This window comes from Bufo bufo, chromosome 4 (assembly GCF_905171765.1).
Source record: "Bufo bufo chromosome 4, aBufBuf1.1, whole genome shotgun sequence".
Taxonomy (NCBI): Eukaryota; Metazoa; Chordata; class Amphibia; order Anura; family Bufonidae; genus Bufo; species Bufo bufo.
This window is the reverse complement of record NC_053392.1, coordinates 621656088-621668713: the sequence shown is the minus strand read 5'-3', so window position 1 is coordinate 621668713 and position 12626 is coordinate 621656088.

The following is a 12626-nucleotide window of genomic DNA, read 5'->3' as shown; positions in this document are numbered from 1 at the left end:
TTACAACATATTCATACTGTTGAATAATGAGTATATCATTGTTATCCATATGCTTCTGCATATATGCAACTGAAATATTTGAATAAAATGTTGAATAAAAAAAATAAAAAAAAGAGACTAGAGGTACTATAAAGTGCATCTGATATTTGGGAAGGAGACCCAGGTAAAGATTTGGCATCAGGTCCAAGAAGCTTTGACTTGCACCTGGCCTGGACTGAGGCCAAAGCACAGCAACCATCAATGACCAGTTTAACGACGCTTACCTGATCTCTTCATAGAATATGTTCCTCTATTACAAAAAGCCTTACGTATATTATGGCTCCATATATCTTGCCTCTTTATCCTACTCTGCCGAGTGTGCATTGGAAACTGCTTGAGGGAGAGAAGATCAGAAGTAGGTGGGCAGAACAATCTGAAGCTGCTCAGAACATCTGAGAAGAGTAAATGAACGAGCGAAACAATGTATGAAGCAGAGATCAGACAGAAATCCAGACTCCATCTTTATAAATACGATATTACTACTGGTTAACATCGAACAAGTGTTACAAAAGCTTAGCCTGGGGGTGTTCACCCAGCAGGGCTCCCCGGACTCTTTCCAACTGAAACTAAAGGAAGACTCAATCAATTACAATTTGCATTCCAAATACAGACGGAATTGAAGAAATAAGAAGACGATCTAATTATAAATCTGAAAAGATCTTGTCCGCTGTGCAGTCATGAATAATGCCAGCACCTGATGAAGCTCAGATACTCGTGTTCTCAATAAAATTCTTAAGAGGTCTCTATTTTTTTTTATTTTTTGATCTTATGCACCATAAATAAGAGAAGACTAAGCAGAGAAGCAACGTGACAGCCTTAAAAAGTGTAGCAGCTGATAGTTGTCAGGGGACCTTCTTCCATTCTACCCATACTGTAGAGAAGAGTCAAGGCCAGGCTCGGACTGGCCCACAGGGATACAGGGTAATCCCCCAGTGGGTCCTAGTCTCCCACCCCTTGCACAAGTGGCACATAACACAGTAGACTTACTGCACTACATACATACACTCACCTAAAGAATTATTAGGAACACCATACTAATACGGTGTTGGACCCCCTTTTGCCTTCAGAACTGCCTTAATTCTACGTGGCATTGATTCAACAAGGTGCTGATAGCATTCTTTAGAAATGTTGGCCCATATTGATAGAATAGCATCTTGCAGTTGATGGAGATTTGAGGGATGCACATCCAGGGCACGAAGATCCCGTTCCACCACATCCCAAAGATGCTCTATTGGGTTGAGATCTGGTGACTGTGGGGCCATTTTAGTACAGTGAACTCATTGTCATGTTCAAGAAACCAATTTATAATGATTCGAGCTTTGTGAAATGGTGCATTATCCTGCTGGAAGTAGCCTTCAGAGGATGGATACATGTTCTCATTCTGTTTACGCCAAATTAGGACTCTACCATTTGAATGTCTCAACAGAAATCGAGACTCATCAGACCAGGCAACATTTTTCCAGTCTTCAACAGTCCAATTTTGGTGAGCTTGTGCAAATTGTAGCCTCTTTTTCCTATTTGTAGTGGAGATGAGTGGTACCTGGTGGGGTCTTCTGCTGTTGTAGCCCATCCGCCTCAAGGTTGTGCGTGTTGTGGCTTCACAAATGCTTTGCTGCATACCTCGGTTGTAACGAGTGGTTATTCCAGTCAACGTTGCTCTTCTATCAGCTTGAATCAGTCGGCCCATTCTCCTCTGACCTCTAGCATCCACAAGGCATTTTTGCCCACAGGATGGCCGCATACTGGATGTTTTTCCCTTTTCACACCATTCTTTGTAAACCCTAGAAATGGTTGTGCGTGAAAATCCCAGTAACTGAGCAGATTGTGAAATACTCAGACCGGCCCGTCTGGCACCAACAACCATGCCACGCTCAAAATTGCTTAAATCACCTTTCTTTCCCATGCTGACATTCAGTTTGGAGTTCAGGAGATTGTCTTGACCAGGACCACACCCCTAAATGCATTGAAGCAACTGCCATGTGATTGGTTGACTAGATAATTGCATTAATGAGAAATAGAACAGGTGTTCCTAATAATTCTTTAGGTGAGTGTATATTCAATGTATAGCACCTCAACCAGCCTGTTTTCACATAAAAACTTGATAGATTATTATAAGGAAACTCCCCAGTTTATTATTACAGACACGATCAGATAGCTGAGATGACTTATAGGTAAAGAGGAAAGCTGCCAGTGTTCTCTTCTCCCCAGGACCTACCTTCTCAAAGTTCCTGCATGGACCCCCATATTCAATCATCTGGTAGTATCTTGCTGTTGTGTGAGCAGGTAATATTTGAAAGTATCCGTATGGATACATTTTACTGGTGGGCCCTAGGCATCCCAGTCCGACACTGGTCAAGGCTGGTGGTTTCCATGAAACTATCAGTGAAGACTTTCCACTTCATTGACCATCATACTTTGTGTCCACTATTAGAGCATAGGGCCAGTTTGATGGAAAATAAAGCTCTTGTTAACAAGTTAAATTGACTATCCCACCCCTTAGACTGTTGTTCTCATGATAAAAAAAAAACTTGGTACTTGGGGTGGACCCTTGAGCTTGCAACTTCCACACAGCAGTACAAAAACATCACCATTAGAGCTGCTGCCTACAGGTGAAAATAGTCACATAAGACAGGAGCACACACCCTCCGAGCACCCCAATACTGAAGAAAGGTAAGTAAGATCTTCAAAGGTACCTCAGGAAGAAGGGCTCTCTCTCTCTCTCTCTCTCTCTCTCTCTCTCTCTCTCTCTCTCTCTCTGGCCTGGGAACTCAAGATTTCAGACCTTCAAAGGTACCTCAGGAAGAAGGGCGCTCTCTCTTTCTGGCCGGGGCACTCAAGATGTCAGACCTTCAAAGGTACCTCAGGAAGAAGGGTGCTCTCTCTCTCTCTCTCTCTCTCTGGCCAGGGCACTCAAGATGGGGGTGGAACACTGCAAGTTGACATGGATAGTTCTGAAGAACAAGAGCAAGCAGAAACTAAATCAGCTCCAGTATCCAAAGCTTCCCTCCTCTCTTGCAAGTTCTTCGACCTGTCATGAGTGAGCTCTCCAACATAAAAGGAAACATGTTTTTGTTACTTCCTCCCCTATGTAGAAATTAATTCATTACTGCAAAATATAATTGTTGTGATATTGTTTGTATTGTCATATGTATATTCTGAATCGACAAGTCAAAAATGAAGAAATATTTCCTCCAAGAAGACGGATCCCAATTTTAGCCTCCTATTAGGGCATATGGACAGCAGAAGCATTGGACCCCCTTACATCACCAGAAGGGATAGCAATTGGAAAGAGCAGCTCTCACTCTGGTGGACTCTATACTACTAGGTATTACATCTGACTTTTGACTTTACGCTCTACATATTTACCTCCTGATGTAGGAAAAGTAAAGGACTGATATACTGTATGCCACTTTATTCTGTTGTCTATATGCCTCAGTATTCAAAAGATGCATGCAGCATGCAGTGTTAGACTGGGGTTCTCTGGACCCCCCAGAGAAAGTTATTCTCGGGGGCCCCACCCTTATATCATCAAAGAAATAGACACTAGTCACAAACTATTGACTCCAATGTCGGTTCCAATGTTTTTTTTTCTCCTGAACATTTGAGGCCCACTCTGGTATCAGAGCCTTGGGGAAATGCTCTGGATCTCTGGTGGACCAGTCCAACCATGACAGCACTGCTGTCCTACAGAGTCTAAAATATATGGCAACCAGCCCAACAGATGCTGAAGGTCTAGTAAATAGGGGGCTATGGATAATTTAAATGTATATGTCCTGAGCTTTCCTTGTGCAAATGTCCAACATGCAAGGGAAATGCAATCCTAGAAGAGCCAGAACAACAGGACCAGGAATCGGAGACGTTGGGCTGGCTACATTGACTTCCATCTGGTAAGACATTGTCCATTAGGATTAAACACTTTGGTTAGACATTGTTATCAATGAAGCCATTGGAATCAAGTAAATCATCAGTATTACTTGTCACATAGATGAGCAGCACATTGAGCCACAGTTGGGAAAAATTATATTAAAAACTGCGCAGTTTATGTGAGATGCACTTAATTCACAAAAACACTTTCATCCAGTGCAAAAAAAAAAGTTTTCACCATCATAAAAAAAAAAATTATCCAAAGGTGAGATTTTGTAATTTTCCACAAGATGTCCATTCTACAGTCTTCTGCCGTTTTGCTAACCTTGTCTCACCACGCTCAGGCTGCCCTCATTCTTCTTCCTCCTCTTTTACAACCTGCAATATTTTCCAAAACTTGAACTCTTTTTCATGTTATTTTTCATAAACTTTTGCTGTGAATTCAGTCTATTCACACACTACAGGGAAATTACAGAAAGCAACAGGAAAATGACTGCATTTTGGCACAGAAACCGGGAGCAGCTGGCTTCAGTCGTCCTTTTCCAGGACCGTGATGGTGTTTTTGGCTCGGAGACGCATGGCACCTGCAGGCTTCTGTGTGATAGTCTCCTGCAAATAAACCTTTGAAAACAAAATCACAATAGACATTTCCGCAAGTGTAGACTGGGAAAGAAAAAAAGAGATGGCATACCTATCAGTTATATTTGCTCATTTCAAATGAGACTTTCCAATCGTTAAGCAATTACGAGTATTTATGTGGTGGGAGGGATGATTATTCTGAGGGTATGTAAGGTTTGCACCATAAATAGGGTTGGCCTCGGGACAAGAAGAGAACAAAGTTTGACAAAGTTTCCTGTTTCATTACATTTTGTTACTTTTTTTTGTTTTCTGCCTTTCTGTTACATTTTGTACAATATGTATATTGTGAAGACAGATTTCTGTCCTATCTGTTGATCTCTTGGGTAGTTCACATATAACTGCATGAGTCGGTTACCAGTCATCAAATAGGGGGTAAGTGGTTTGGGGTGACTGCTGAATGTAGGGGTCAGATTCTGAGGACTATTGTAGAGGGGGGTAAGGCTACTTTCACATTAGCGTTTTTGCGGATCCGTCATGGATCTGCACAAACGCTTACGTTACAATAATACAACCGCCTGCATCCGTCATGAACGGATCCGATTGTCTTCTATAGCCATGATGGATCCGTCATGAACACCATTGAAAGCCAATGGGGGACGCATCCGTTTTCTATTATGTCAGAGAAAACGGATCTGTCCCCATTGACTTACATTGTATGTCAGGATGGATCCGTCTTGTTCCGCACCACATCGCGGACAGAAAACCGCTGCTTGCAGCGTTATTCTGTCTGCGATGGGGGACACAATCAAACGGAACGGAATGCATTTTGGTGCATTCCATTTCGTTCCATTCAGTTTTGTCCCCATTGACAATGAATGGGGACAAAACGGAAGCGTTTTCTTCGGCTATGACGGATCTCAATAGCGGAATTAAAAACGCTAGTGTGAAAGTAGCCTAAACAGAAACAAGTTCGATTAGGTAAGGGGATGAGTCTGCCTAAGAAGATGTGTTTTTAGGGTATGCTTGAAACCGGCTATTGGAAAATAATCGTATTGTTGGGGATAATGGATTCTAGAGAACTGGTGCAGCTCAAGAGAAGTCTATGAGATGGGAGTGAGAGGTTCTTGAGGGGATTATGGAGGAGTTAGTTGTAAATCACTGTTTGAATATAGAATACAGAAATGGTATGTTCTCTGCAGGTTTTTAAGCGAAAGCCAGAAGTAGATTCAAAAGGAATCAGAAATATAAAGGAAAAACATCTATTTCTCCTTCCAGCTGGATCAACTTCTGGCTTTGGTTGAAAAACCTGCAGGAAAATCTGCCTCAGAACCTCCTCCAAAAATTCTTTGTGAACCTACCTGAAGGGTGAGAGACACAGATGATAGTGGAGAAATGGGAAAGTACAGCACTGGGTGAGAGTGAAAAATATGAGTTGTATTCTGTAGTGAATGGGCAACCAGTGCAGTTACTGACACAGGGCAAGGGCAGAGGTGCAGTGACTGGCACAAAGCAAGGGCAGAGGTGCAGTGACTGGCACAGAGCAAGGGCAGAGGTGCAGTGACTGGCACAGAGCAAGGGCAGATGTGCAGTGACTGGCACAGGACAAGGGCAGAGGTGCAGTGACTGGCACAGAGCAAGGGCAGAGGTGCAGTGACTGGCACAAGGCAAGGGCAGAGGTGCAGTGACTGGAACAAGGTGTGGCATGCCAGAACCGCAGGGGCGACACGTGAGGTGCACGGTGGGCCGATTAGGGGCAGTAATAATACAGTTCATCGGTTTACTCACAGTTAGCAGAAAGCCTTCCTGGGCCGGCAGCACAGTGATGAGGAAGACAGCACGAAATCCTCCGGGGCACACTCTGTGGTAGGGGAGCACCAGCCTAGATGGAGGTTGAGGTGCCCTTGATGACGGCAGTGTTTAGGGTGCTTGTGGCGTTTGGGTCCCTTGGTGACACCTGTACCGTTTATGGTGGTACAACTAGTTGTAGTGGTGGTATTGAAGAATGAGGTAAACAGTGGTAGGATACAACTCACAACTTTTACTGTAGCTGGTTTTAGTTGCAGCATATGCATCCAGACAGAATACAGTCTCTTGATATTTAGAGGAATTCTGTTGATCCACTATTAATAGGTCTTGGCTAGGTTCTGACTCAGGCTGTGGGTCAGTAGTTCTTACTGGTAGGTGACTTTGGTTCAGGTCCCTTTTAAACCAGTGTGGTTTAGTGAGGTTGCCGTGGGTAAAGAATCCTTCACCTGGATTCCCAAAGGTCTTTAATGCCAGGGTAGTGGCTATTATCCTTTGGTTTTAAATCCTTTCTTGACTTTGTCCTTTCTTGGACTAGACTTTACTCATGAGCAGTCTTGTGCTCGATCTGCACACTCTCTAACTAACAGAAGACTGACCACAGATTAGACCTGAGCTGGGCTAGATGTCCCAGAGTGGTGCTATCCCCTTCTAGTGGTGGGATGTATAAAGCACACTTGACAAGCCTATGAACAGGGATACAACAGGTGTTATAATGCAAAATGACATGCCACACAGTAATGCAGTTTTACAGTAATTTTGCAGTTCCCACGTGTCCTGAGTGGGACGCTGCATACCCCCATGGTAAAAGATAAGTCGACCTCGACACATTTTAGACTCGATGTTGTATCTTCCTGTAAGATATAAGAGAAAGGAAAGCATGCATGCATAGGAAATAACACCATAACCCCATTCTTGTACTCCTTGTATCTGAAAGTAAAATGGGTTAGTCAAACATATCTCAGGCAACAACAAAATGTGACAACAGGGGTTGTAACTTTTCCTCTGAAGACTGGTGATGTAATGGGAAAACCAGGATAGTCCATGATGATGGGAAAAAAGGGAATAAAAACAAAAACAAGGCTCACAGGGTATGAGTCCGTTCCCTGGGCACAGGAAAATGTCAAAATAGCATATCACGAGGCTTAGGTGCGTGAAAGTCTATCTCCGGGTGCAGGCTTGAACGTTGCAAAACAGGTGTAAGGTAAGTAGTTCTTTAAAAAGTCCTTTAAGGAGATAGAACATAATAGACGTAAGTCAATCTCTTTCTTAAACTCTGGAACTCCAGACGATGTAAGGATGCACTTAACGATGAAACGGCAGGGCTGGAAGTTGTCTTCTCGGCTGCTGGTGCAGAAAATGCCTATAACGGGCAGGTGGTTGTCCTCTTGTAATCCTGTCGGATCTACGAAGTGGCTAAGACTCTACAGGCCTTATTTCAAAGGAACCTGGTGTTTCCTGAGCCTTAGTAGATACTTCTCGAGATAGCTCTTCCGGTTGAAGTGCGGTTGTGTTGGTCTTGGCAGGCACTAAGATATTGAGCCATGGGGTAAAGAACCATTGCAAAGGATCAGAGTCTAATAACTTTTTTCCAAAAGACTGTATTGGTCCTTCTGAATCAGATGATTGTACAGGCTCTGGTTCAACGGATCGAGTTTCCTCTTGAACAGCTTCTTCTTGAAGAGTTTCTTCTTGAGTATCTTCCTTTAGACACAACTTAAGGCGATTTCGATGCACTACACGTGATTTGTCCTCTTGGGTAATCTCATAAGTATCAGTCTCTGGATTGAGAATAGCGCAATGGTGTAATATCTAATTTGCTGGTACGATGGTTGTTTTTTAACCACACACGGTCACCAATTTTGAGAGGTTCTGCTTTGGCAGATTGGTTATAATCTTTCTGTTGTTTTTCATGAGCATGTTCCATGCGTTGTTGAACAATTTCTTGTGCATCAATTAAACGTCTTTGGTGCTCACTCACCCAATCAGTTTTTGGTAGAGGGTTGATTGCATCAGGCACTTGTATGACCAAAGTATGATCGGCAGGTAGTGTACCTTGTCGGCCAAACATAAGATAGCAAGGTGTATACCCAGTAGAACAATGAATAGTGTTATAGTAGGTGTACATCAATTGAGGCAGTAGAGTAGGCTAATCACTTCTTGTAGCAGGTGATACCGCTCTTAACATTTCAATTAAAGTTTGGTTCATTTTTTCGCAAAGCCCATTCCCTTGGGGATGGTAGGCTGTGGTCCTGATTTTCTGGCAATTGTGAAATGTACACAGTTCTTTAAAGAGTTTCGACTTAAAGGCAGATCCCTGATCTGTAAGGATTCTTTCTGGGCATCCATATGGCAACAAAAAATGTTTCCAGAAGGCATCTGCAGTTGTTTTAGCGGTCAAGTCCTTGACGGGCACGGCTACAACAAATTTAGTATAATGATCAATGATGGTCATAGCGTATGTGTAACCTGAGCGACTTGGTTTTAGCTTCACATGGTCAATTGCTACTATTTCTAGCGGTGTTCGGCTTACAATGGGATTTAAGGGTGCTTTTTGGTCATGTTTCTCATTTCTTTCAACAGCACAGGTGGAACACTCTCGACACCACTTTTCAATGTCTCCTCTCATCCCGATTCAGTAGAATCTTCTACGGATGGTGGCTTCTGTTTTCTGCATGCCAAAGTGTCCTAATTGATCATGGTACATCTCCAGAATTATCCAGAATTAATACTGCATCTCGGCGCGGTATTAAGATTTGATACAGACGATCCCAGGTAATTGGATCTAAGGTCCTTCTTAATAGTAGGCCCTTTTGTACAAAGAGGTGTTTTCTGTGTCTCCATAGTTTTGACAATTCTGGATCAGCATTCCTCCTGCGGATTCTTTCTGGTGTTCTTCCGCTGGTGAAGAAATCTTGCAGTTCACTTAACACTCTACTTTCATTTTGCAGCTTGAGCCATCTTTCTTTGTCCACTTGAGATTTTGGATCCACTTGTTGTTGAAGGTTAAGGACCTTTTTCCCTTTAACGGTGATGATGTCTTGGTGGGCAAATTTTTTGTAGAAGGATGGCATTTCTACCTCTTCCCAAACATCTTCTTGTGTAGTAGGGTTTTCTTGGGTCGGCAGATGGGATAATGCATCTGCATTTTCATTTGCTTTTCCTGTTCTGTACTTCATGGTGAAATTGTAGTTAGCAAGGCGTGAGGCCCATCTTTGTTCTAATGCTCCCAACTTGGCGGTGTTAAGATGCGCTAGCGGGTTGTTATCTGTGAAGACCACGAATGGGGTTGCGGCAAGGTAATCTTTAAATTTCTCTGTAACAGCCCACAAGAGTGCAAGGAATTCTAGTTTGAAGGAACTATAGTTTTGGTCGTTTCTTTCAGTACCTCTAAGAGATCTACTAGCGTAGGAAATGACTCATTCTTTACCTTTTTGTATTTGCGACAAGACAGCTCCCAGGCCTTTCTTACTGGCATCTGTGTAAAGATGAAATGGCTGTTGGTAATACGGATAGCCTAAGATTGGTGGCTCTGTTAACTTCCTCTTCAGGAGCTGGAAGGTGGCTCTGGTGGCTCTGTTAACTTGGAAGGCAATTTCTCTTTCGGTGTTCCATTCAACGGGTATTGGAGATTTCTGATGCCTTTTAGGATGTCCTCTCAGAAGTTCTAATATTGGCTCTGCAATTTGGGCAAAATGAGGAATAAAGCGTCTGTAGTATCCTGCGAAACTGAGGACACTTCTAACTTCTTTCAACGTAGTAGGAGTAGGCCAATTTCGGACTGCGGCTATCTTCTCTGGATCTGGTTTAACACCTTCAGAGCTGACAATATGCCCTAAGTATTTGACTTCTGGCTTCAGTAGATAACAGTTAGATGGTTTGACTTTGAGTCCATGTTTAATGAGGACTTGAAAAACTTCGGCCAGATGTTTCAAGTGATCTTCATAAGATTTGGAGTAGATGATAACATCGTCTAAGTATAACAGGAGAGTTTCAAAATTTTTGTGGCCCAGACAACGCTCCATTAGTCTTTGAAAAGTTCCAGGCGCATTGCAAAGTCCAAAAGGCATGCAGTTGAATTCAAATAGGCCCATAGGGGTGGTAAATGCAGTCTTCTCACGACCTTCAGGTGCCATTGGTACTTGCCAGTATCCACTGGTTAAATCAAGAGTAGAGAAGTAGGCTGAAGATCCTAAAGCTGTCAAGGATTCCTCTATGCGTGGTAAAGGGTAAGCATCCTTGTGAGTGATTTGGTTAAATTTTCTGTAATCCACACAGAATCTGATGTTACCGTCCTTTTTACGGACAAGGACTAGCGGTGCAGCCCGTGGCCTCTGGCTGTCTTTGATGATATTGGAGTCCTTCATCTCTTGGATAATTTGCTTTACGGATTGGTACATAGTTGGTGGTATAGGCCGATACCTTTCCTTGATTGGTGGGTGTGAACCTGTAGGGATGGAGTGCTTAATGATATCTACTTCTTCGTAGTCTGTAGAATGCTTACTGAAGGCACGGTGATGCTCCTTCACAATTTTCAATACTCCCTCAAATTGGTATTCTGGCGTTGAAGCATCTCCCACATGAAGTTCTTTCTACCAGGATGTGCTTAAATTTTGGTCCTGTGGGTGCTGTTTCTTGGTAAGTTGCTCCGTGGTAGCTGTAGCCACACTGATGACATCTTGAAACGTAACTTGGATTAGTTGTGCAATGGGACGGTATTTTGTTAGTGTTACACTGCTATCACTCAAATTTAGGAGTTGAATTGGCACTTTACCTTCAGAGAAGGTTACTAGGCTTCTTGCAGCTCTAACTAGAGGATGATCTTCCAAAACAACCGGCTCTACCAGGGCTTGGTAGTCTTGACCCTGAATTCCGACTATAGCTCGGCACCACAAGAGGGTTTCGGTATTGGGTTTGAGAATCACAGGTTGATTATCTCGGATGCGGACACAGCAGATTTCTCCTTTTTCGTTGGCGAATCTCTGTTGCACATTTAGTACACGGATGGTTTGTTGGATCACCTTCTTAGAAGCAGGAGAGGCAGTAGGCACTGACTGGTGCAAGGCTTCCAGCATCTCAACATAACAGTTCCTGAGGACATTCATTCCTAGGACTATTGAAGGGTTGTTGTTATTTTCTCTGACTTGTACCACAATAATGCCTTTTCGAGATAGTGTAGTTCCTCCTACTTAAATGGTAGGTTCCCAATAACCATGTATTGGTACAGGTTTGCCGTTACTAGCAATGAGCTGGGTAAGCTGATTTTGGTCCCAGTATTTTTCAAATGCTGCTTGTTGGATGGTAGTGACTTGGGAATCTGTGTCAACTAGGGCAACAAAAGGAACTCCATTTATTTGAAGTGCTACTTCTGGACGGGATCCTACGTATCTTGGCATCCGGTAGGGATCTTCTGGACCTATTGATTTACCTCCCGAGGGGTGGTACTTGGCCTCGGGGGTCGCCCGTTTAACTGCCAGCAGGTTGCTTCAGTATGGCCTGGCTTGTGACAGTATGTGCAGATAGGCCGCCTAGGGGTGCTAGTGCGGTCAGGAGGGCGTCCGCCTGAATTTCTGGAGTAAGTATCTTTATAGTCAGGAGAGAAGAGTCTCCTGGACACCGGTTTCTCATCCTCCAGCAATAATGGTTTTTCCCACTGTTCTAACTTTTGGTGGACTTTCTCCAAACTTTTAGTCAGGAATTGGACTTGCTCAGTGAGGGCAGCAACTGCGTCAGAAATTGGGGCTTGGGTTGCCTGACTGACGACAGGTAATGGTTTTAAAGGGGTGACCAGCTGTGCTACTGGCACTACAGCGGATCTAACAGGTTCCACTGGTTGATTTTTTTCCAGAATACTGATATCTAACTCCTTAGTCTAAGAAAGTAGTACTTAGATGCTGGGCGGCTAACATTCTTAGCTGGCTCTTTAGATTGTCTGTATTGACGCCTTCAAAAAATTGCTCTTTCAGGGTTTTGTCCTGATTCTCCTCAACCTCATCTTGACCTCTGACACGGTTCTGGGTTCAAAGGTGGTGTAGAGACGTTCAAATATCTGCTCCAGTTTTCTCCTCTCTGAGCTTGGCCAGGATTTCCCTTCTCTGAGAGCAGCTCCTTCCAATTGCGCAAGAAGAATCTCAATCTGCTGTTCTGGGGATACAGGGTACAACCTGAACACAGCAAGGATTTTCTCTTTAAAGTCCCTTAAAGTGTGAACTTCTCCAGATTATCGTAGGAACCAGGGGGCCCCAAAATAATAAGGCATGGTTAAAGGCATTAAGCTTGGTGCTGCAGCAGTTGGTATTGCACTGGCACCGGCTGCGGCTGCCGCAGGGTGTCCGTGGAGG